Source organism: Erithacus rubecula, assembly GCF_903797595.1.
Source record: "Erithacus rubecula genome assembly, chromosome: 1".
Classification (NCBI taxonomy): Eukaryota; Metazoa; Chordata; class Aves; order Passeriformes; family Muscicapidae; genus Erithacus; species Erithacus rubecula.
The window spans coordinates 88977898-89003742 of record NC_136658.1 but is presented as its reverse complement, the minus strand read 5'-3'; the positions used below and the strand labels follow the sequence as shown (position 1 = coordinate 89003742).

At 37.6% G+C, this 25845-nt stretch overlaps 1 long non-coding RNA gene across 1 annotated transcript; it reads right to left on the bottom strand.

Annotated features, from left to right (window-relative positions):
• Positions 1-11985: 11985 nt before the first annotated feature.
• On the bottom strand, positions 11986-21903 carry LOC306806697. The gene is made up of 3 exons (XR_013775530.1): positions 21777-21903; positions 16139-16239; positions 11986-12072 (listed from the first exon to the last, which is right to left on the bottom strand). It is a non-coding gene; the product is annotated as an uncharacterized lncRNA (long non-coding RNA).
• Between the last annotated feature and the right edge of the window lie 3942 nt (positions 21904-25845).

The following is a 25845-nucleotide window of genomic DNA, read 5'->3' as shown; positions in this document are numbered from 1 at the left end:
AGAGCAGACCTGGTGTCTGTTCTCTCAAGTTTACAAAGGGGTAACATTTTCTTCCATAAGAGCAGTGCAGCCAGCAGGAACTATAAACCTATTCTATTCTATTCCAATCTATTCTATTCTATTCTATTCTATTCTATTCTATTCTATTCTATTCTATTCTATTCTATTCTATTCTATTCTATTCTATTCTATTCTATTCTATTCTATTCTATTCTATTCTATTCTATTCTATTCTATTCTATTCTATTCTATTCTATTCTATTCATGTTGTCCCAGCTGTGCTCTTTTTAAAGTCCAGCTTTCCATTTATTTGCTGCTATTCTGCATTTTCAGCTGATGCCACTCCCTTTCCCCAGTGATCCTGTGTGCACAGTTACTGCTGTTGCAGTTGGTGTGGCCATACCCAAGCCAGAACATGGGTCTGGTGCTCTGCTCCCAGTGTCACCATGGCCATGTGCAGCTGTGCATCTGACACACAGCAGAAGGAATCTTCATATCTTCTTCCCTAGGAGTCAGTTGGCCCTATGGCCATTACACAGTATGTTTTGATTGAGAACTACTAGGAAAGTTAGATTTTGGTAGGCCATCTGTAATTACTGTATTGCCTAGATAGTGGCCACTTCTGAGCTCATGTATTTAAGGAGTTTTTTCCCTTCTTCAAGTTGGAGAGTGCTCTCACCCAGTTCCCTGGATAGGAACAACATATGTTTTCTTCTCTTCACATTTAGGAAAGGGGAAAGTTTTTAGCCAGATGTTGCTTAACAGAGATCAGAAACCTCCTCGAAAACCATCAGGTAGGTTTCAATTAATTTATTTATTTCAACTCAGTTTAATGGATTGGCAGCCTGGGAAGATAAGACTCTTCTTGCAAGTGTTGTATCTCCTGCTGGAGAAAGGCTCACCAATGCATCAAAACTCAACTCCTCACATGATTAGAGAAGGCCCTGCTAGCACATCAGAGGCATGAGGTATCAGAAACAGTTTAATTCAGTTTGAAAAGTTGGCCACTGATGGAGCTCGTTCTCCTGCCTTGTCCGTGGCCACATGTGCTGCTGTGCACACAGGTGACACAGATCAGTTTTCTGATGTCAATAAATGCTGATCTTGCCAAATATAAAGTTTCTGTTTCACCCAGATCAGAGGAGGAGAAGTGAAAGCATTATCAGGACAAAACCACCACTTCAGCAGTGCAGTCTTAGATCACTCCCCTACACAATGCCTGATCGGTGACTCCATGCTCAGAAACCTGATCTGACTGTGGGTAAAATTCTTTAGAACACTTTTTAAGAAAAGACTTGGTGTAGTCAATTTGCTTTATATAACATCTATGCTTTATAATACAACAGTTATAGAACTTACACAGTTTTCCAAAAGTTGCTAGAATTCTAAGTATTCTAAGTTTTGGAGCATTTATTATATTTTTGCATGTTTTTCCAACTTTTTTTTTTTTCTTTGTGTTAGTTTTCCAAATACTTTACCTTCTGTGAAGAAGGTGTGATTTAAGTCAGATGGGCCCATGACACTAATATTTGGACTGCACATCAAAAGCAAAATGGCATTCAGGCTGACTTCTGTGCACGTGTGCTGGTTTTATGCTAACTGTCAGAAATTAGCTTATACAATTAACAATTAAACTACACTCAGATCTGAGTGTTAAACTACTCAAATCAATATTGAGCTCCTAATTATACTGGTAATTCCTCTCTGTAGCATATCTGTTGCCAGGAGAGTATTCTTTAGCACTGACAGTTCAGAATGTCAGGATAGGATTAGCCAAGTTAGGAGTTACGCTTATTATTTTGGCTCTGAATAACTGTAATAAAGTTAAAAAACTTCTGAATTATTCAAAACAATGCTTTATCCATCTTGCACCACGTTCTCTCCTAAAAACCAATGCTCATGTGTTGTAGCAGCTGTTGATATAGGTTTATTCTTACCCAATATGAGGCTGAATTTTTCAGTGGTAAATCAGAGTGTGCCTGGATGGCTGATGGTATAATGAGGAATTACATTTCAAAATGACTTCAAAATGATTTCCTTTACACTTTTAATCATTTAATAACTAAGTACTTAAATCTTCAAGTGATCATTTGTATTTCATTGTCCTTCCTTTTCAGTATTAGGTAAGAAATAATTAGAAAACTATCTTCTTTGTGGATCTTTTAATTTTCAAATAATACCTATTATTATGTATGTACTCAAAAGTAGAGTGGCCTAATTTTAAATATCTAAAATTAAAATGAAATTATATCTCACAGATAAGATAAATTAGTAAAAGGAATACTGTGACTTTTTTGCAAAATAATTCCTTTAAATTACTCTAAAATAAAAAATCTATATTAATTTTGCCTTGTATTTTATTCTGTATCTTGTATTCAAAATTTATTTTATATTCTTAGGTTATTCTTGTCTTATTGACAGAAATGCTACAATGAGGTGTAGAAAAAAAGTAATAACTTTATTTGTGTGTCTCATAAATATATTCTAATATATAACTTGAATAAAAATCTTTTTGACTGGCAAAGCTAGGAGTAGTTGTAATTTCACATTTATGAAATAGAAACATTTTCTTGTAAACATATTCTAGTTTCAAAATGAATGCAGAATGATTTTTGGTATAATTAGCACACACACTTGGAAAGGTTCAGATAAAATTAGAATTCAGTCAAGATGTAAAACTACTTAAAATGCACAAAAAGGGACCCTCAATTAGAGACTGGAAGGGGGTTATGCACAATAGTGGGAATACATAATTCAAAATGTCACTCAGCACTCTACTTTGGAATAATATTAGATGTACACTGATTCTCCTGTTTGGCAACTCAGAACATACTTTGGCTCAAAACAGGAAAATAAAAGGTTCTTCACATAATTCACATGCTTCACATTCAAGGATGGTGAAAAATGGAATATTTTCTGGCTGGTTTAGGAGACATCCTTTTCAAATTAAATATGGTTGCTGCCTTTCACCTGGTTATGACTCAAAAACATAATTCTCCTAGGCACAGGATTCTGTGGTGATTTCTAAAGTCCTCAACCTATCTGCCCTAACATTTTAGCCTATTAAGTAATGCAGCTTAACATGGGCTAGTTTAAAATACAGGGAAAAAAACCCTAAAAAGTAGGGAGGGAAAAAAGCATATGAAGAAAGTTAAATGAACATATTATAGGCATTTTAAATGTTTTTCAGGAGTCAAAAAACCCCACAGTTATTCTTACTGTGGAGTTTCATTCAGATATTTCCTCAAGGATTTCAGAAAAGAAGTGTTGAGGAGAAAATAGCATAGGGTAGAATAGCAGGAAAATATAGCAGAAAGGACAGTATAAGTGGTTATAGAAAACTGGCAGATAGTGACAGAATAGTCAATGGATGAGAGCAAATGTCAGCATAAAATAAATCAGTATTAAGGCCCTGAAGCATGGAGAAAACTGTCTGCACACTAAACAAAACTGTTTACTTAGGTTTGATTTATAGATGTTGCATCATGAATTTCAGTTGCTGCATGAGACATTTCCCTTCAATCCAGACTTTGCCGGTAAATTAAAATATCTGATTTTCAAGCAACCCTTCAGAGAGAGAGTATTAGGTAACATATGATTGATGAGTATCTATAGTGTTATTTAAATTAATCTAATCTAATATACTCCCTAAGTCAAATACTCCTTGAGTCCTTTGCACTTTCAAAAGCTGAAAAAAAAAAAAAAAAAAAAAAAAAAAAGAATGGACCAAACCACATTTTTAAAGGCAAGTTAAAACATAAAAAAACCTTTAAAACATACAGCTCTCAGTTTTGCCTCATGTTTTCAAGCAGCAGCATGGTTACTTATTTTTGGATGGTTGGTGATGTGTCTGACCATGAACCTTTCTGGGTGTTCTGAGACATTGAAAATTCCTCAAATCCTGACTCATATCATCCAGCACTAACCCTTCAGAGCTCTTTAGTTTCTTGCAACCATTCCACATGAAATTGCACTGCAGCCACTGATAATTTAATTGTTCAAGGAGCAGTTCTGGCCAGAGCTGGTCCTTCCTCAGTTTGTTCTCTGTGTCTTTTATCCATAATGACCCACAGAAGCAGCTCTGGGGTTTTGCCAGACTGGTTCCCCAGAAAGAGTTGTCTGTTTAGAGACTGAAGTTGCAGTGTGCATATGAGGACAAGGAAAAATATAATAAATTAGCAAGGTAATGTAAATAGATGTAGTTAATGGCTGAGGGAGGGATTGTACAGAAGCTCCTGTCTTCATTTTGGCACACCTGTGAGCAGATGAGAATACAGAGTGCCATGGACATTTAACACATAAGACAAATCTCACAGACCTTCAGAAAAATATGAAACAATTTCCATCATATAGCAAGTGCCTTTTCAGCAGCCTGCCTGATGTGGTGAGGCTCCCTAGGACATGGGGAGATGTTCACTGCAGAACATGTGGACTTCATATATTTTACTTTATAGCTGCTTAGCATCCCCTCTCTCTGAGATGCCCTTTCTATGGCAGAACCAACTATGTGAGTATTCTTCATCTGCTGCAGTGCAAAGCCACTTAAACTAATTAAAGCCAGCTTTTCACTGGAGCAAATGAAGTGTCTTAATGTAGTCAGTTCTAACATAACTCTACACCAACCTCCAATAAAACTTTTTAACTACTGAAAGTGGCAACTTTTTAAATCAGTCCATTGAAATTCTGTTACCCAGTCTACAGATGATCACTTCCTGCAGGTCACTGCAGAAGTCTAAAACCAGCTATGTCTTAGCAATGGCTAAAAGTAGGGAATTGACCTTTTTAGCAATTCCACCTTTATTCTTAGTAATTCCTGAGACAGCATTTGGAAGCCACTTTGACTTTTATTTAGGTGGCTTCTAAAGCCATATTATCTCATTTAGTCAGCTCTTTGATTTATTGGTTTGTTTTCAATACTGATTATAGGATTCAGTAGGGCTTTGTGTAAGCATGTGGCAAAGTAGTTGCCTAGATGGGGATACAAGAAATGAGAGAGTTTAGGAAATAAAGAAAATAAATTAAAAGACCAACATAAAACTGCTGTTTTGAGTTGCTGTCAGAAAATAAAATGCAGAACTTCACCTACCATGAAAATTTTATGGAATGAATATTAATGTTATGAAGAGAAGTAGGGTGGATTTGCATTATGTATTTGACTTGTCCCTGGAGTGAAGAGGCTGACACAGACTTGTAACTGCATTAACTATAGCCAAATTTTAATTGAAGATGATTGATTGTTGAGCTTTCTGTTAATTAACCTCCTATTCTGCATTTTCCTACAGAATACCCTTTCAAAATAAGTTTTTAAATTTAACCATCAAAATACAGTAATGAATTTCACTTAAAAAAGATACCTTGTCCTGGAAAAAGAAAAGAATGCATAACAAATAAAATACAACGGGATTTAAGCTCACAAAGGTTTTTTCACAAAAACCAAAAATTATTTAAATTATTTAAATCTAAGCTAGTTACTCACCCTTTCAGAAGCCCAGTCCTCAGCAGCTCATAGGAACCTGGTCATTTTCATACAGAAGTAAGCCCTCACAGATCCATTTAAATAACAGAAAAATAAAAAAATAATTCTAAAAACATGATCCCTGAAAACCTCTCCTCTCATCTAGTTGCAACCAACTATGTTTCCTTTGAGCTTTTATTTCTCCCCTTCTTCTTGGTTTTCAAATTAAGTACATATTCAGTCACAAAATAAAATTTTATCATTGGCTCAGTATGATTTGCTAACAGGGTTGTGCACTGTGTGATTCTTCATCCTGGCATCCTACACAGGTCAGATTGGCATTATGAATGATTAAAATAGTTTTTCCAGGATAAGAAAGGATACTTGTTTCCTAATGCAAAATAGCTTCTTTCAAAATCACTCTATTCTTTCAGTTTTCTGTATTATGAAGGGACTTTCTGCAACAGTGACATGAAGAAAGAGAGGGATTCCTCTCTAGTCGATACAGTGAAAACAAAAACAGCTGTTCTACATCTAATCAGGTGTCATGCCATCACTCTCCAGCTGCCCCACAAATTTCACCTTTGAAGCATCTTGTCAGTGACAATCTAATGCAAATTTCAGCACCTTTACTTCACAGTGCAAAACAGATCATGATTCACAGAAAACCAGAAGGAAAACAAGGCTCTTAAAATGATTGAGATGGCTGCTCTGTTCAGATTGAGATTTAGGGAGGAATTCATCTAAACACTGAACACATCCCAGCTCTGGAGGACTAAGCCAAATTGTTCCTCAGCACTCCATCAGTGTGAGTCCAGGAAAAGAGATAGACACCCTGACAGTCATCACCTCATTTTAACCCTGGTGTCAGGGGTAGTGTGATGAATTGCTTCCTAAGGTACCTTTTCCTTTTCACTGACTACAGGGGAAGCACAGACTAGACATCTTATTTTATAAACTAAAATCAGATGAGATTAAACTCAACAAACTTCATGGGAGGTGCAGAGAGAAAGATCAGGAAAACATGAAGAGAGCACAATGAATCGATAGTTGTTCAATATTTCTTTTTAGACTCACCTCTCAATGTGTGCCCTATCTATTATTTACTGCTCTCCATCCAAATGCAGCACTGAATAGAGAATCACTCATTTTCTCATGGGCTTTCCCATAGTACTCTCATTGTAGTGCTCTAGTTCTTCACAAGTATTAATGAATTTATCTTCCTGACACCCTGGTGGGGTTGTTATCTTTTTTCTTGTATGTCCTGAGTGAAGGCACTGAAAAAAAAGAAAAAAGGTCCTCTAATGCTGTTTCCCCATGTAACATGCCCTTCAGCTGGATTTTTCAGACAACTTGGTGACTTCAGGGTTTCATAAAGTCCAAGTACAGTTCCTGTTCACTTCTGCTGCAATTATTTACCACCTGAGTAATCTCCAAGTGTTTTAACATGGATATCCAGAGAAAGATGAAAGGAAAGCAGGGAATCAAGTTTTAAGTTCTCTGCCTTGTTCATGACACACTTTCCAAGATCTGCAACCAGATTTGGACATTTTTCCCTGTTCAGCTGTTCACTGTTCAGCTTTGACTCATTCCCTGCCTGAACATTCTTCCTGTATTTCCCCTCCTGGCTGGGAGATCTGTACTTTTTTGTGCTGTGAACAGTTGCACTCAATGATCTTAGAGGCCTTTTCCAACCTTTATGATTCTATAATTCCATGCTTCATATATCCTCAGACACAAGCAGAACAATCCAAGCCACATCCCAGGCCCCTTGTCAATGTGAACAGGTGCTGTGCTGAGGCAGAGCAGAGGGGCGTGCTGGGCTGGGGACAGCAAGGGCCATCAGCAAGTTAAATTAAAATGCCAATATATCAAATGTGAGCATTGGACCCCTGACCATCAACATTGCTGGCTCTTCTTTCTCTGAAAGAGACTCCCATGTGAACAGGGGTAATTGTTCCCTAACCCCTGAAAAACAGCATAAAATGAAAAAATCCTTTTATGTTTATGAAAGGATTGCTGCCAGAAAAATGTTTTTGCCAGTGCTGTGATCTGTCCATACTGTGTGGCAGGGGTGCACCAACTGGATATGTTAAAAAGCAAGCTTTATTATTTCAGTGAATTCCAATTACTCTATCAAAATAAAACAGACTGTTCCTCTTAGGAGGAAATAAAAAAATGTTACAGGAAGAACTTAGAATGAAAATCATCAATACCATGGTCTTGATTTTAATTTAACCAAAGTTAAACCATGATAAGCACAAATAGTAAATTAAGAATAAACAATGTTTATAAAATCATCATAAGTCTCAGCTTGTAACTTGATATAAAAATAAGAAGTGAATGGGAGATTTAGTATTACCAAGCTAGTAGATTTCTAAAGTTGAATATGGGATTAATCAGAGTCCATTAATCTTACTTTTCTGTCTGACCACATATAAAGAAATTTTTCTTTTTCAGCTTCACTGATCATTTTTACCATTAACATTTCTAATTCACACAAGACACTCATGTACTGCTGCATTCCTGCTTTTAATAGGAATAGTTTCTATAAGAAACTATACAAAATATAGATTTGACATTGCACTGCTTCTGCCTTCACAAGCCCTTCTTTATCTTTGCATCCATTAGCTGACTGTTTGCAATATGGATTTATTTCAGTCTGTTTCTTACACCATCAAGGTCTTTAAATGAAGTTCTGCCCCTGTACATGAAAAGACTTCTTAATTTGCAGTTTAATATTATACGAAGATTAACAGTAGAAGGTTATTAAGAGTGCAAGGTTATTAACAGAGTGTATAATATTATTTGAAGGATAGCAGAATTCTATGGAATCCCATTTCAGTATAACTTTATTAGCAACAGAAGTATTCTGTGCTTTTTCCTAGAAGGACCTACAATAAATTACTGCAAATCAGTATGCATTTTAATCTCCTTTTCAGCTAGCAGTTGACAATTTTGTGGTCTAATAGAGGCCGTGGTTGCTCAGAGTAAGTGTTGAGAAGTGAATGTACTTTGCCATTGTCAAAGCTAATAATAGATCACTATTATTTCAAAATACTTTCTTTCTGGTTTACTTAAAATCATTTCAGATACACTTGGAATTTTTTGAGTTTAATCCTAGCATTCAGTACACTAATTTCTTAAACTCTGAGGAGGGCCAGATCCCGTAGTGTCTCACTTGAGCGTAATCTAGGAAGGAGAACAGGGGAAGCACAGAAGTTATATCAGCTAATTTGGTTTGTAAGGTTCTAGAGGTGATCACTTCTGGCTCTAAATGGAGCTTACAATTAGATTTGTTAGCAATTCTCAGCAGAATGTCTTTGCCCCGAGCTCAGCTGATATCAGGGATAGTTCAGGGGTGTGTTTTCCCCTTGCCTCGCCTAGGAAACCCTCCAACACTGCTCACAACACCTGCACTGATGGTTCCACCATCAAACCACATGGCAGGTGCAGACATCTTCAACTGCCTGAACTGTTTATAAAGAAATCATAAAGGTCTAAGCTCTTAATCAGCACCTGAGCTGAAAACACCACAGACTCAGAGGAATCTACTAATGCATCAAGAACATACACCCACACATACCAAACAAAACTCTTCTTGTCCAAGCCAAGGGAATGTTTTCCCTGTAAAGTTTCAAAATCTCACTGTTGTTCTCAATTCTTATTCCTGTGAGACTTTCTCATAAATTTCTTGCAAAATCAACCTAGGTGCACAAAGATGAATTTTAAAAACACTTGTTCTAGTTTTCTACTAGAAAAAATAAAAGAAGAATTTGCGGTTGAAGGATGGAGGTATCATAATTTCGTAACCAAAATATCCTCAACCTTAGGAACCTTGTTTTACCAGCACTTTCTTTGTCTAAATTCCCTGCTGCAGCATATCCTGTGGGATGCTTATATCGATGAGCCCCTGGCTGCTATCAGTGCTTTTTAATCTTCATATTGTCCAGCCCTACTCAGATAAGGGCTGTAGTGCTCTTCCAGACTTCATTTTCTCTGGTGACAAAACCAATTTAATAAATTTCAGTCCTTTCTCACCCCAGTTATTTGTTCTCTCCTTGTACCACGATTTATCACCTCTTTAGTTGTGCCTGTGTTGCAGGACAATGTGTGTTCAGTGCACTCTGAATTAGATTAGTGAAATAATCTGGGTTGAAAAGACCCCTTTTTTTTTTTTCTTTCTGAAGCATTTTTCTTAGCTTACAACAGTTTGTTGATTCTATTGAGTAAAATCTTATCAAACACTCCACTGGCAGAGCCGAGATAAATATGAGTAAGGGAATGGAAGCAAGCAGCTTGAGAGGAAAATATTGTCAGAAGGAAAATTGTTCATGTCCCTCCATCCTAAGAGACTGGAGAATGAGGAACACCTGTTTTCTATGATATGGAAACCCTGCAGTGCAAGAATGCCTTGAAAGCAAATTTAGTCATGACTATGAAATGCACAAATATCAAGAGCTCTTAAAGTCTACCAAGTACTTTGGAATTTTTATCCAGAACAGAAAGTTGTTACTTGTTTCCTAATTTTATTGTCTATTTAGCTCTCTGCCTGGGTCCTGAATTTGCAGATCTGTAAGAGCTGACTTTGCAGTTCCCATTTGAAAGGCTATTTTTTCTGATTCAGAAGAAGGTTCTGCACTCTCATCACTCACAACATTTTTGTTGCACGGCTTCTTTTTAGCTAAGAGTGTGAAGTCAGCTGACACAGAACAGATAAAGCCTGGAACACATGAAACATGAGCTTTGTGAAACACACAGAACTTCTGTGCACAGTGCAAAGCAGCAGCCAAAAAGCCCATGGCTGAAATCCCAATGAGAAAGGAAAACCCTGAAAACACCTCTCACCTCTAGGCATAGGTGGTAGGAATGGAGAGCATCCCTATGAGAAAGAATGAGTGAAAGTGAAGCCAGGGAGCCCTGGGTATGGGCAGGGAAGGCAGATTCTCTCTGCCCTTGGGGCCACAAGGGGCCAAGAGTCAGGTCAAGGAGAGATGGGGTGAGGGAGGATAAGGTCATGCAATAAATCTGCCAGAATGCATTTGCCATGGGTTAGGTGAGAAACTGCAATGAAAAGTCCTAGCAGATTTCACAGTTTGCCGAATGCAATTTGTTCTGATATTGATATAGAAATAAAACATACTCTATGCCTCCAAGCCACTGAAAAGCAATCATAAAATTACTGCAGCCAATAAACTTACCACAATGGAAACAGAAATGTAAAATAAATTTTTAAGGCCTTCTGTTGCCTCCTGTGAGAGGAGGGCTGTCTGCTCTATTCTTATAAAAATCACAGAAAACATTTTAGACAAAATTTATTGTGAATATATTTTCATTCAAGCCTGACTGATCCTGCTTCCTTCCTCCTCCCACTGCATTCCTGATTTTAAAAAAATTTGGTTTGATATGTGGGTCTCTCATTCTTCACCTCTCTGTTTAATCTCATGGGATTTTAACCTAATTACTTTGGGATATTAGTCCCCAAGGGAAAGACAAATATTTTGCTCCCTTCTGCCTTATTTTATGAATTTACATAAGACATTTACTTATGGTGTTACATCAGCCTGTGCCTAACACAGGTGTGCACCTCCAAACCTCTGAATGGGAGGGCTCTGTCCAGAGAAGCACTGGGATGTGGGTAGGACCTGTCATACCTGTTACACAGCTGCTGGCCTTCTTGTGCTTTCTTCTGAGTTTCCTTCATTTCAGCTCTTTCAGCAAAGAAAACCTACTCCCACTTTTCTCCACTGTAAACCCTACTGTACATTGTTTGGAAATGGTTATGAGAAGCTACGATATAAGGTTTTACATTTTATTTCGAATTTGAGTGAGAATGAGTCCTTGGCAATTCTCTTACTGCTGCTTTTGGACAGTTTATATTTTTTATGAGGCTGGATCACATCAAATGGCTGCAACATACTTTTTCCCGTGATAGTTTCTAATTGCTGCTTAACTGTAAAACTGAATGAGGAAGTAGATGAGGAGTAGAATAACAGAGTTCTACAACAACATTCAAAATGAAAAATAACCTCACTGGGGGAGGTGGGGAGCAGGGAGGAAAACAACAACATGTGCAACCCATTTTATAATTCAGGACAGTCTTGAACATTTCAGCTATTGCTTCAGCTTGGAGAACAAGAGGCAGAAATAGGCAGATTACCAGAACACCCCAGCTTTAGGATTTGTATGAAGACAAGGTGATTTATTTTGTTGACTTTCTCTACTGAGATTTATGTTCTGATTTGTTGATTTATAATTATTATAATGGTTCCGTAGGTCTAATACAAAAAGTCTTTAATTTCCAGGTATCATTTTGAAGCTGTCATTTCACAATATGCAGTCCCTAACCACTCATTCCTGCCTCCCCATATTGTACCACCTCCACAGTTGTGTCAACACAACTGTTTGTGGAACTGCAATCTAAGCTGGATCACTGAACTGATCTGGATTACAAATAACATTTGCTTTGGAGGGGACAGGGCGTGGGAATGGCAGAAAAAGGCCAGCTGAGATGGAGAGGAGGAAAAAGAATGGGAAACTAGTCTTACCACTGAATCTGAACTATTGTGGAAATGAATTCATACTCACCCTTTAGCTAGCACAGCCTTGCTTTTCACCTAGAATTAAACATATAATCAAATTAGACATGTTGAATTCTTCTTCCCATTACATTTATTACAAACAAGAGGATAAGTTCCATGAAGAGTTTATGAACCACCAGTCAAGACTACATTAATCCCAGGTACTGTTCCTGCTCTACCAAGTGAGTCAGTAACAAACATCACTACTGCAGAAACCTAACCCAAACCTCAGGGAGTTCAGTGAAGGTACACCTGGCTAACTGGGCAAGACTCAGGGAGTGAGTTCTAGCCCTGATTTTAATCACTGCCACAGTGGTTTGATAGTTCACTCCCCAGCTCTGCACTGGCCTGTCACATCTTGCTTGTTAAGGCAAGTCTTATATAAGAAGACTAATCTGAAGCAGTGTGGCTCCAGGTCAGAGGAAACACGTGCACTTCAGGCCAGTTACTCATTCCTACCCCACTTTTGTTATGCAATATTAAGAGACCTGACTGCCCTTCTTAGGCTTTCAGAAGGCTTCAGGTCAGAATCCAGAAACTGGATTGTCCAAACAAGTTATTGATATTTTAATGAATACTGAATACTGGAAGTTGGAGAGGGGCTTTTTACAAGGGCATGTAGAGGTAAGATAAAGGACAGTGGCTTTAAACTGAAGGAGAGTAGAATTAGATTAGATATTAAGAGCACCTTCTTTACTGTGAGTGTGGGGAGGTACTGGAACAGGCTCCCCAGAGAAGTTGCAAATCCCTGCAAATGTTCAAGGCCAGGATGGATGGTGCTCTGAGCAGCCTGGTCTGTGGGTGACATCCCTGCCCATGGTAGAGTTGTTGCAACTAGATGACTTCTTAAGTCACTTTCAACCCAAACCACTCTATGATTCCATGAATTTCACACAGAGAAGTGAAAGCAATACAAACACACTTGTAGCCCTGTGTATTTTGCTTAAAAAATATCTGGAATTAAACGAATTTGGGGGCTGAATTAGAAGCTGATTCTGTGAAAGGATGATTCCTTCTTGTAAAAATTACACAGTGATTACCCAGTGTGATTACCCAGTGACCTGGAATAATAATTTAATGACATCACTATGTTAAGTAAACAATTTTACAACCAAACAGTTGAGTGACCTACATGCAATTCCTTATTTATAGCACAAGTATCAACAGTATGTAAAATTGTAATTAGATTATTTCTCATAGCTTGATCAAAGAACTGCTAAAATAATTGCTATGTCATCAGCTTGAACAATGATTTTGTTGTATCTTAAAATATTATTTTACTGGTTTATGTCAGCTTTCTCATAAAGAACTGATAAACTCTTATCCCAGCCACCCTATCAATCTACATAAATAAAAACCTAAGAAATTTTCTAACTTGTAACAGTAATAATTTGACTTTTGTTATCAAAACATCTTTGGGATTACAGATAGAATGGGAGTGTTTCTCTTTAATAGAAAAAGATAAGATTTTATGTCCTCTTGAGAAGAAAAACAGCATTTCCTACTTTCCAAGTAATCATTATTTGACTAGCCATAGGCCCACAAGCAGCTGTGGTTTTCAGTCTAGCCTGTTCTGCACTAGGATAGAACTAAGTACAATCTAAGTTAAAATATCATCATGGTGAACAGAGAAAAAGAAGTCAAGATTTTTGATTTCTCTGAATGTCTGTCTGTGAACCCTGCTGACAGTGGATAATGTTTATGGACAGACACATTCATATGCTCTTACTTAATCCTGCTTAAACAAAGGTTATTTTGGACAAGATTATGATTGTCACTGCTATAGACCAATTAGTGCTCCACATATTATCTTTTGACAAAAGTGCTATGTAATTCCTCAGGTATTTGGGCTCCCATTAGAAGCATTGAAAGTGAATGGCTCTTCAGAAATATTTAATCAAGCTTGAATTTACCAGGACAGCTACAGACATAGCAGGTTTCCTTCTAGCCCAGAATGCCACTGTATGCAATTTTTTACTCCTGTATTGAGGTGGAGAAATGTGACTGTCCAACTCCTGCTTCTGATCATGAAAGTCTTTACCTTGTTAATAAAAATCATCACACTTATTCCAGTTTCACCCACAGCCAACAGACAGGTAAGTTATAAAACCAGAATTTACAATACAAAATTCACACTCTAATTGTTTTGCACAGAAGTAATTGCCACATTCTGATCAGATACAGCCTGTGTCCTTTTGGAGGAATTAATCTACACCCTCAGCCTCAAAGAGCAGTTACAGAAGGGAATGGCAGTATTTGCCTGCCTGCAGTGTCTCTTCATTTTTATTAGATCTGAAAAATGCTGTCATAATGGAAAAGAAGATCCAGTGAACAACAGCTCTATAAGGGTGCTGTATGAGGAGACATGTATGAGGAGTTCAAAGACTATGATTTAACTGACTCATAGAAGCAGAATAAACAGAGCAGGATGATTTTCCAAATTCTGTAACAGGAAGACCTGCAGTATCTAGAGCGACAAGTGATTTCTAGTTTCACACTACCAACAGAGCACCTGCAAGATTTTTAGTTTCATGTTCAACCTCACAGTGTGGCGCCACAAACAATTTTTCAGCAGTGCTGGCAGTCTGTTTTCAGCCTCATGCCACAGCACAGGGCAGCCTGATAAAAAATGGAATAGAGTATCTGAAGACAGTTTTTTCACTGAGCACTTTATGCCATGAAAGCACATCTTGGGTACCTTTTCAGATATTCACATTAGGCAAGTGGAAATAATGGAAAACACAAGTTCTTAAAAATTCAGACCTTTAAATAATAACTCATAATAAACTGCCAAAGAAATTCCAAAAGGAAAAGTATGCCACCCAAGAACTGTAGAGATTATTCTTTATGGATTTTGGTCTGTCCTAAGCAAGAAATTGTGTTCTAATAGCCTTTTCTGATGTACAGATATCAGTTTCTTCTTGTAGACATTAAAAAGCTCTGTAGAAAAGTGGTGGGTTCCATAAATAAGACAGAGAAATTAAAACCTACAATACATTACTGGGAAGTCTGATCAGAGAGATTTTTAAAGCTATAACTTTAAGAAGTCACTGCAGACAACAGTTGAAGTTACTGCAAAATAATTGTTGAAACAGATGGCAGAAATTACATTCTCTTATACATGGAAAAACAAAGTGAGAATTGTTACCTAGAAGCAAAGTGAGGACTATTTGTTAGCTAAAAGCTGTGGATTTAAGCCAGTTTTCCAGCAACTTCATAACAAATAAGATTTATACAAAGCATAGGATATCCTGTGTTTCTAAATTTGTAACTAGAAAAAAATTGGCGATACTGTCAAAATACATATATTTTACTTCAAAATTTAGCTGCAAGGTAATACTATTGGTTTAGATTCAGTTTAAAAGTTACTTTTAGGAACTCCATCATACTGAATGGGGAGAACTGTAAACCCTATTCCATTACCAGTGAAAAGCTCAACACAGTTTTATTAGTCATTAAGAACAGTGCTCTCAGTTTCTCTAGTGTGAGTCATGAAGCCAAGTAGGCAATTATGTAAGATAGCTTATGGCAAGTGTAGAATAAAATAAAATGGATCATTTTGGTTACAAAAATCTCAGACCACTTTATGAAATGCTATGTTGTTTCTCCCATCAGCTTCAGTAAGTATTAAGTGTTGTCTGTATCTCAAAAATTAGGGCTTGTTTTGCTAAAAGTTATGTTGGCAATTTTTATAGTCAGATTACTGTGTATTTCTAAAATTTAGTAACATTAAATTGCAAGATACTAGTAATAATCCAGGAGAATGAAAAGGAACAAGATGCTCAAGGATGAATTTCCTGTAGTGTAAATCAGAGGAGTTTCTAGATTTCAAAGACTTCATATTAATCCATATCTGCTAAATACTTAATTCCTTAAGTACACAGATGTAGACAACACTTCAGTGATTTTATTTTTCTGCTGAGGGTCTACATACAGATTCCTGCTCATCTAATCCATCCCACTTAGAACATTCTGCATGTTCTGAACCAACCCAGAGAGACAAGAGTAGGGAAAACGAAGTAATAACTTGTCAAGAATCAGAGACCTGGAACTCTGGGAAAGGAATCTTTCTTTCCATGTTTTGTTGCACTTGAGGACTTACCTATTGAGAGTAATTTTCCAGGCTTCAAGCAGGAGCTTCTCAGTTTTCTTGCAGAAAAGCAGCAGTTTGGCCGTGGTCCCCTGGCAGAAGGAACATGGTCACTGCAGAGCACAAAGAAAGCCTCAGAAGCCAAAACACTGAAAGGTTTGAAAGGTGCCAGATCCACAAAACTAGGAATTCAGTGGACAGAGCTAACAGAAAAGCATCTGGTCTTCCACTGCTTTTTCAAACACATCTAGAAGGAGATGGTGCCCATGTATACCACCAAAGGGTGGTTCTCACCATAAATCCTGTAGAATTATGGCAACTGGCAGAAACAAGACAAGTTTCATGTCTGAGGAAGTGTGAGACAGAGTAATGACAAGTATAGGCTGAACTGTTGAGAAATTAATGTATTTCAAAATGTGTATGTTTCAGACAGGAGGTCACTTCAGGAGGGCCTTGGGAGTAGTTTAACTGAGTAACTTCATTGGAGAAGGAGGAGAAAGAAAGCTAAAATTATATTAAATATTTGGGTAAGCACTTACATTTTGTCCTTTCAAACTAGAATCGGGAGAAATAAAAAAACTAGAAAGAGTCTAAGAGACGTTACTGCAAACTTTTAGGATCAGATCTGTATGTTTTAACACTTCAATTTTATTTGCAGACTGCCCTATGCCTTTTTATGAAGGTTTATGGCAAGCAGTTTAAATGTTTTCAAGGACCAGAAGCAGACAACTTATCACAGTCTTTCCTTACTTAGTCTGTGAATGGCACAATTTTAATCTACTGTTGATTATCATTTAAAAATACTTTATTTTGCAGAGAACTTATTGGACTACTTTCAATGGTTCTGAAATAAAACTGCAGTGATGGCTCAATTGTTTTGAATAATGGTTCATGTGATAAAGTCTATCTCTACAAGGAAGTCTAGACATGTCTTCCCAAAACTCATCATCCAAACCACCTCCAGGTTTGTAGCTGACATACCAGGGATTTTATTTGCTGTCTTTGGAGCTGAGCAGCAAATTTAATACTCTTACTTAAATTCTTAATAATTTTAAATAGCACTTTGCTAAATTATTCTTTTGGAAATGTCCTAGCTATCCACTAGAGGAGACTATCAGAGAAAGCTTTATCTCTCTTCTCCCTTCTTTGCTGAAAAATGACAACAATTATTAAGAGATAAAGTGAATTGTGATAAGCATTTCCACTTTGTGATATCAAAATTTCTCTTCCCATTTCATAGAAAAACTAATTACTTAATTTTGTCATTAGGAGTTAGATCTTAGAAGGGAAAATGCATACATTTGAGAAAATGCAAAACCAAACATATCACTGAAATTCAGCTAAAGGGTACCAATGTCACAGGAGACAGAGGAGCTGGTAGGGGACACTTTGCATTCTGCATCTAATCACCTGGCATGTGTCAGCATCTTCAAGATTACTCCTCATCACATGAGAGGCATCAGTTTCCACTGGGCATGGGAGCTACTGTTACAGCAAGCTTAAACCCAGAATGGTTATGCTCCCCCATTTGTAGCAGTATTTGAAGTATTTGTACCTATCTCATAAGCTTTTTCTGGCCTAAAGGCTTTTGCTGTTTTACAGTGCAGGGTACATTGTGTTCTGTGCTCTGGAATATCTCCTATCTGTTCTTCACACACAATTGAGACATGAATCATTCCATAGCAAGTCAATTACTACATTACAGATTTTCCCTTGTCTATAGTTTTCTTTCCCCTCATATTAGAATAGCTAAATCTTTGTCTCTACTTTTATTATAACTATACCTTGCAGATATTTTGTCTTAGTTGCTTTATGTATTATGTATTAAACAAAGGTATAATAATAATAATTTGTAAAAATTATTTTCTCTTTTATGAAAATTGATATTCCTTCTCCCTCTTGAAATGTACAGCTATTTAAGGGACTTGTGAACATGTGATCTTGAAAGACTTTTGGCATACAATAACAGCATTTGAACCCTGAAACAAAATCACCTTACAATGTCATAAATTATTGAGTATTTACATTTGTATCACACAGCCTTTTTCTGAAGCTCCAACTAACAGGTCTATATATCTTTGGAACTCATAGATTTTTTTGCTATCGAGTTACATAATATGTTATACAGTATTTTGGGACAATCACTGAAGCACAATAAACCACACAATTCACAAAAATCCCTTATTTTTATGTCATTAATTGAAAGTAGTCAATGGGCTGTGTTCCAATGGTACTTACCACCTAGCAGCACCCAGTTCCTCTGGACAGAGTGGAAAGACCTTGCATTGAAGTAAAAATATCAGTTTAGAAGCAAGACCTTTTCCACACTAATTTTAAAAGATCTGGAAAATGCAAATATATTATTATGCACATACTTGGGTGTGTATGTGTTGGTTTTGTATTATACCATTTATTTATAAGTGGTATAGTATTATATATTACAATATCATCATTGTTTTAATTTTAGTACATGGCTGGTAGTAAGTTCACAGCAGTAGTATTATAAATAAAATTAAAAGGCTGCCTTCCATCTCAGACAAAAACAAAAATACCCCAAACAATGAATATGAGTTGAAATAAATTCTGCAGACCATGAAGATACTTTTGTATGAAATTACGAGTGACATGATCAGGCACGAGCCAATATGGGCTCACAAAGGGAAAGTCCTGTTTAACTAATTTGATATGTCTCTAATAATCTCAATCATCCAGTGGATGAATGGAAGGTGGTGAATGTAATTTGTCTTGATTTTCGTAAGGCCTTTTTTTGCTGATACTGTCCTTCATATCATCTTTCTGTACAAGCTATGGGATGAGCAGGGTCATAGTGTGCAGCATGAGGAACTGGCTGAAGAGCTGGGCTCAAGGGGCTGCAGGGATTGGGGCCACATCACACTGCTGGTGACTGGCCACTAGCAGTGACAGCCAGCTCTGCTCAATGTGTTTATCAGCTATCTGGATTCAGGACTGAATGCACTGCTAGCAAGTTTGCTGATGATCCCAGGTGTTGTTGACTCCAGATCTAGATAGACTGGATCATTGGACAATGATAATTAAGATTAAATTTAGCAAGTTTAAATGCCTTATTCTGCACATAGGATTGGAAATGCCACACACAGGTATGAATTTGGAGAAGACTGGCTGCAGACCAGCCCAGCAGAAGGGATCTGGTGGTGCTGGTTGACCATGGTTTCAGTAGGAGTCAGCAGAAAGCTTAGGCAGCTAAGTGGGCAAATCCCATTCTGGGGTGCATCAAACTCAGCATCACCAGTCACTCCAAAACAGGTGATTATCCCACTGATCTCAGCACTGGTGGAGCCCCACCTGGAGTATATGTGCAGTTCTGAGCTCCACAATTGAAGAAGGATGTGAAGGTCATCTAATGTGTCCAGTGGAGGACAACAAAGCTGGTGAAAGGGCTGGAAAGAATGTCCAGTGAAAAGTGGATGTGAACTTTGGACAGGTTGAGTTTGGAGAAAATTAAAATGACAGGTGACATTGCACTCCACAGCTTCCTGAGGAGGTGGAAAAGGAGGTGCTGAGGTCTTTTTCCTGGGGTCCAGTGACAGGATGTGTGGGAAGGGATAAAAGCTGCATCAAGTTAGGTTCTGACTAAGTGTTAGGAAGAATTTCTTTACTGAGAGGTTCCAAACAATGGAACAGGCTTCCCAGAGAGCAGGTTGATGCCCCAAACCTGTCAGTGTCTAAGAGGCATTTGGACAATCCCCTAAATAACAGCAGTTAATATTTGATCAGGCTTGAATTTTTTAGGCAGTTGGACTGAATGATTGTTTAGGTCCTTCCAACTGAAATATTCTGTTCTGGTGTTTCATATATGCTATTCTGTGTGTTCTGTTCTGTTCTGGAGATACAATGCAGATATACAGTTTTGGAACCACAGCAGATCCCAGCAAGACAAAACCCAGTTCTTCCACTTTGTATTGCACCACCTGCTGATAGAGATGTACCACAAGCATTAAAAAGAAAACTAAATGTAAAAAAAAAAAATTCTGGAACACATGCCCATCATTTATGTAATAGATTTCTGACATACTTACTTGTGCATTCTCACAAAATGCAGCCTCATGATCTCTTAATAGTGTGGCCACTCCAGTTTATTCCCAGAAAATATTTATTTCACAACCTCATGTATATGTGCATGCAGAAAATAGGCAGAGATTTAACCTATTACTTAGACAGATGTTGTAAATACCTAATCATTAAGTAAATGTAGCCTCATGGTGATTTCAGTGGATGGTAAATTATGAATATAGCCCTTAAGCAGTCATTGACAAACAAATAGTAACACACCATACAAAGAAAGAATTTACACAGCACTTGTCACCAATATGGAATATATTTTCTTATACTTCTTGCTTTTATAATCAATAATTTTACATTTTAGTTAAAGGTCTATAGTTCACATTTACATATGGAGGTGCTTTGAAAACCAGCTGGTAGAAAAAAAAAAGTTTATTTTATTTCTTTATTTCCTTTAGACAACAGAAGAGTACACAAATAAAAGTTTCTGCAACTTATTTTGCACCAGGCTGCAACATTTCTGCCGTGCATTGGCCCACAAATCCCCCATTTACATTTCTGTTGGTAAACAAATGGAAGATCACTGAGCTGTGATAGTTTCCAGTTCAAACACACCAAAACCAAATTTAGGTATGAGATGTATGGGTGGCTTTCATGCACCACTTTATCAGCAGGAGTTAACCAGGTTTGCCCATGCAGAGCCAACATTCCACTCATACCACTGGAGAGGAAAGCTACTGAGGTTACAGACATCTCTTCTGATGTTTCAAACTTCAATTAGAGATACGGTTGGCAGGCAGCAAAAAGCCTAGGCAGTATGAAAGGCCCAGAAACTGATATAGGAGCTTAAATTAATAAAGGGTTTCATTCCATTGTATTAACCCCTCCTTTTCACAGTGAATTCGTGAAGCTCCCTGTTGCTGCAGTGACAGACTTCAGCAGCAAAACTGAGCAGACACTCTTTGTGTGCAATGTGCATCTTCAAGTTTAAAACAAAACACATCATAGCATAAAAAATCAGGAATAGGCACGAGATACAGGCATGGATTTATGTGGGAGCAGTAGGAAGATCATTTTGGCAGCAAGTTTTATCTATAATCCAACCACAAGGCAATAAAGATTAAATACATTTGTCAATAGCCACTGATGCAAGCCAAATACAGTATTGCTTAGAGAAAACATACACTTGGAGTTCTGACAGCCAAACCTACCCTCAAGGCAGGCTGCATTTAGGAGCACACCTGTGAACAGCATTATGCCACCTGGCAAATGTTAGTCTCTTTTCCTCTCCATGTCTGCAAAGACTTGGAATCAAATACTCTTCCTGCAGTGAGCTCTGTGTGCATGTTTTCTGTGTTGTTTTAATTTTAGTACTTGGCTGGTAGTAAGTTCACAGCAGTAGTATTATAAATAAAATGAAAAGGCCACCTCCCATCTTAGGCAAAAACAGAACAAAAATACCCCAAACAATGAACATGAGTTAAAATAAATTCTGCAGACCATGAAGATACTATTTGTATGAAATTACAGGTGACTTGATAATCCAAAAATCTATTTCCTTTAATTTCAACAAGCATGTGTATTTAATATGTCAAAATATTAAGTATACCTTCTAAATCTGTTGTCCTTATTCCAGCATGTTGACAGCAAAATTAGGGAAGAAAACAAAAATTAAAACTTCTGAAACTGTCATGATGTGAGAATACCAGGAAGGACAGGAATAACTTGAAGTCAGTGGATTTTTGTAAAAGATAGAAGCTCTGTCAAAATATAATAATTTAGATTTTAGAGAGAAAGGGACAAGTATTTCTAGGGCAGAGTGAAGAGATTCTTTCAACCAGGAAAGGCAGTAGTCAGTGAGAAATGTTCTATTATATTAAAAGTTTCTTCCCTGTTTTCTGTAGGAAGTCTCTACTGAGTGCCAGATTCATGTCCCTGCTAATGTTCAATTGTACAAGCAGCAAAATATCAATCAGAACTTCTGCTGTCATGTAGTGCTTAATGTCCTTAGGCCTCAGAAGAGATGCCAAAGGAGAGTATTTGTCTATTCACTTTTTGGACAAACTCTGGCCTATTCCTGCAGTTCTTGTCTCAGGCAAGACTCCTGGTAATGCCAGTGTCAGCCATGCCCATCCTGAGGGCTGAGATAAGGTGGGTGGGAATAGCTCCTGTCTTTGGGGAATCAGGTCCCTTTTTGTTAGCAGGACATGTGTGAGAGGTAGAGCATTTGCCTGGGGAAACAAAAATGTTCTTCTTGTCATATAAACCAAGTACAGCAGCCAGATATTACCTTAATAAATAATAAACTGTGAAATGCTCAGAGACAAAACAAAATTGATAACTTTTTTTTTTTTTTTTTTTTTAATAGGGAGGAGGGAGGGAAGAACAGAGCTAGAAAAAGACTGCAGAAAGCTTTTAAGCCTTAACTTCTAGCAAATAATTGGCAGCAAATGTCTAACAATTTATATGAGGGAATAAAAATATTCATTGTGTGTGTATGTGTGTTGGCTTTGAACAGCATGGTCAGCCTCCAGCTAAGGAGCTGTTTACATCAGCCAGCCAGCAGCCAGACACCAGCAGGAGCTGGCAGAGCCCTCATTGTGTGTGAGCCCAGCCAGGAGCAGAGCCAAGGCTCCTGCCCCAGCTCTCCCCAGCAGCAACTCCCTTGGACAGCCAAAAACCTCCCCACCTGCTGCCCGAGCCCACAGAGGTGCTGGGCTCAGCTCCAGGCTCAGGTGGGTGCTGCTCCCACCCTGCACAGCCTCCTGTCATCGCTGCATTCTCTGCTAGGGGCTCTGACAAACTCTGCTTCACTCAAATTTGTCAATGCCTCAAAGTTTCAGCCTGTGGTTCACTAGCTTTTGCTATATTACTGCAGTCCCTATATGCAAAGCAAAATAAAATGATCAGGAGACATTCTCTCATTTCCTTAAATCTCCAAGAAGATTTCTCTTGAGCTGAAATATGCTGTCAAATGATGTTTTTACTGACCTGTCTATTTTGTTCAGATAAGTCCTCTAGAAGCAAGATATGAAAAATCATTTTTAAACTCACTAGGAAATGAGGTGAGGAAAGGTGAGTTGAAACTGAGATTTTCACAGATTTGAAAGAGTTTTTTGTACTTAGAGCCAGTAAAAAAAAAAAAAAAAAGAAATTAGGTTTCAAGGCTGTTAGAAGAAAACCATGAAATTTTAATAAGTTTTTATACAGTGTTCCCAAACACAGCAGTCAAGAATCAAGAAAAAATTAATGAGATTGGTTTAAACATCAAAACCCATGATAAATTTGTATTTCTTCATACTTATTTCTATTTTAAAGCATTGGGCATTTTTAATAGTGATGATGGATAGGAAACTTCTAATAAAAAACTGGAGAATCTTCTATGTCTAAGGGAAATGCATAATGTTAAAGAGAAGCATAAAATTACAAAGCCCTGAAAACTGAAGTTTTATCTAAAGTTTTGGATTTGTGGGATAAGTTGAGAATAATTGTGGCATAACTAGAAATTTCTTTGTGATAAGAGATATATTGGTAATCAAAAATGTTGATGTCCAATTTCAAGGTCTAAAAAGTTTTATTTTGAAGGTTTAGGGGTTTGCCTATAAAATAATTCAGAGCAGAGCTGCAGAAAGTGTTTAAGCTCAAATATGATTAATGAAAAACTGTTGTGATTTATTTTTGTGACTAGCCTTAGTGATAAATTAAGTCTGGTGCATTTCAGAGCTCAGCACATGCTTTGTAAGTGTGGTGAGTGAGAAATTCTTGAGTGCTCCTCATGGAAGCAGAGAAGTTCATCCTGCTCCTATGGAGTTTCTGATGTTCTGATGGCAACAGGGAGGAAAATAGAGAAGGTCAAAAGCTCTATGCCCTGAGGCATTTCTGGGTAGTGGAAACTGTGCTAGGAGTAAGCTCCTTCCCACTTCCACAGGTTTCTGCACATTGACTTTTGAGGGGAAGTCTTCCAAAGTGCGGGAAAAATAAGTTTAAAACAGAAAATAAACTCCTTGATCTATCTGAATCCTTCATTCAGTAAGTGGATGAAATATAATTTTTAAGTAGATAGTGAATGACATTAGCAAATGGATAGATGGGAGCAGGAGTGGATGAGTGATGAGACAATGAGTAAGTGAGGAAGGAATGGCTGGTAGGTGTGATTTGAAAGGACATAGCCCAAAGCTATCTTACAACCTTAACAGGACTCTCTGGGAAAAGAAAAATGAAGCAGGAGAAGTACCTGAGTCCCTGCACCACCAGCTGTTGTCAAATATTTCACTGGCTTTTTTCTTACTTTTCTTCTTGGGTTTTTGGGGGTTTGTTTTGTTTTGTCTTTGATGCAATGATTGTAACAATTAGGCTTCTGAAATATACTGCCAGCCCCAATTTCAGTCCATCTAGGACTTATGCACTTGCTTGTCTGGGAACACATAATCTCCAAATGGAGCTTCTAGATGCACACATGGGCACCTCCAGCTCCAATATACTTACAGCACAATTTCTTGAAGGGCTCAGGCTTGTTCTCACTGTATCTCTCTGGGATAGCTGGGTTAGCACTCACAACTATCCCATCCATCTCCCAGCAGTGACTGAGCAGGATGGATATCTGAGTAACCTCTGTTTACAATTTGTCCTACAGCCATGAACAGAAAATGGCAGGCATCAGTGGGGGTATGTGAATGCTAATCTTACAGTTATATATCATGCTGGAAATTACAGCAGTAGAGGATGGATGGCAATCCCATTTAAACTTCTTTGTTAGTGTGGTTAAATTTTGAGCAGTATGCAGCTGGGACAATGGCCACTTCCAGCTTAATCTATCTCTAAATGCAAGTCAAAGCCAAGATTCAAACTGTCTTCAGCTGAAGTCAATTTACTGAAATCTTAATAAGTTTCAGGCTGTTTTGTGACTGAGTGACTCTTGCATATTACCACAGATGGTAACAACCACTTCAAAATGATTTGAAGTTAGTTTTTAAAATATCCTCTGAAACATATTTCTGTGGGACTGGTAGTCTAACTAATCCATGTTTATCAAATGTTCCCATAGGAAATCTGACTTTCATTTCTAGCATAATTTACATGTAATATTAGTTGGGAGTGTAAAGCAGTGCATCAGAACAATATTCAAAAACAGTGTGGCACACTAAAAATATACAATTCTTTCAGTGTTTTCCAAAGTGCTGAAAACTACAGTTTTTATCTTAGCCTTTTTTTCCTTCTCTACTGTTGACAGCCTTAAGCAGAGTGTAAGCTCCTTTAAGGCCGTATGACTTACACAAAAATATCTAAAGTACCCAAACAATCCAGAAATTCCACTTTCAAAGGTAACACCTGTCCCTTTTGCATCTAGCACTACTTTAAAGAGATTTAAGATTTCAGGCCTTCAGAGAATAAGATTTCTGTATGAATGTGGGCAATGATGCATAATGAATTTAAAAACAGAAGGAGACTAACATTTAGTTAAAAGCACTTTTGGATAAGACTGCTTGTTTCTTGATGCCCATGACAAGTTCTGTAGCTTGGCATGTCTCCTTCTGTTGCTGCTTGGAAGATTTCCCTAGGTAAAGTAGAACCTGGTGAATGATTACACAGGGTTATAGAAAATCACTACCCACAGAATGCTGCTTCAAGAACATAAGCAAGAGAGAAGTCACAAAGTTTTTCTTTGATTCCCATCTTTT